The sequence below is a fragment of the Mus caroli genome, chromosome 6 (genome assembly GCF_900094665.2).
Source record: "Mus caroli chromosome 6, CAROLI_EIJ_v1.1, whole genome shotgun sequence".
NCBI classification, from domain to species: Eukaryota; Metazoa; Chordata; class Mammalia; order Rodentia; family Muridae; genus Mus; species Mus caroli.
In genome coordinates, this window is record NC_034575.1 from 92572815 (window position 1) to 92574140 (window position 1326).

The window sequence follows — 1326 nt, forward strand, 5'->3', positions numbered from 1 at the left end:
GCTCCCATACTTATTTTGTTCAAACAAAACAAAACAAAAAAGGATAAACACATTTTGTTTGTTATTTTCCTTTTTTTCCTACTGAAAGGAAAGGCTTGTGGGGGGGAACTATTGTGGGAAGACACTTCTACCTGGAAAATCTTCATGGACTCAATATTAAAGCAGTAAATTTCTAATTAAATCTACTAAGGATATGTTCCCACACCAAAGCAGACACAGAGCCAAGTTGGACTAGTCTCTGAATACACAGATTTCTTGGCTCTACCAAAAACCTACTAAACATCATCTAGAAGAATAAAAGAATTAGAAATTGTGTTGTACTGTGTCAAATTTTCTTTTTCTCTAGGTATGTTTATCCATCCAGTGAGGAGGTTTCATTTGTACCTTTTAGCTATTATGATGGGTGCTGTATGATCACATGTGTATAAATTCCTCTTCAGATCTTAGATCTAAATTCTCTTGGATTTATTCCCAGAATGGAGTTGTCACATCACATAGTAGTTCTGTCTTTGATATTTTGAGGAAAGCTCTACACTGTATTTTCCCACCAAAAGCACTTAATGATTCCACTTTGCCCATCACCACATCGGCATGGTTTCTTCCCCNGATTTTCTTCTTTAATAGGCATCTTAATAGGTAGGTTAACTTTCTTTTATCTTGCTCTGATTTAATAAATAGCCAAGGTGATTTTTAATACCAGATGCAATTTGATGCTAAATGACTCCTGAGTTTAAAATTGATCTAAGACTGATGAGACATTGCTTCTGCAAGTCGAAGCCATTTTCTTGAGCTGAGCACTGTTCCTCTGTACTTCATGCACCAAGAGTGGAGCAGCCTGTGGCATCTGTGAAGTCTGCCCTCAAAGCACCTGTGAGACGGAGTGGCATGCTGACGATAGCTCCCACTTTGGAATTTGATAAGCTAGGATTCTGTTCCAGACTCTGATCTTATTTGCTGTGTATTCATGTGGTTAATCCAAGTTCAACTTTCCTGAACACTGTAGTGGGTAATAGCAGTGTCTCATGTTGGCTTTAAGAGCTCACACTATCCCATGCATTAATGTCTAGACATTCACTTATTACTTGGAAACCAAGCCTCAGTTCCATTCTTTATAAAGCAGACCATAAGGAGAAATGGGAGTACTAGCTTGCTTATGATCCCTCAGTTTCTTCCCTCTTTTCCTCTGTGAAAGAACACAGATACCACACTGGACNTGAAGTTGCACAACTACAAGTCTGCATACAAGTACAGCCTGTAGATTCTAGATCTACGCTGTCTTCTAGAGAACTCTCTACCTATTCCTTGGTCTAGCAGAAAGTAGAGATA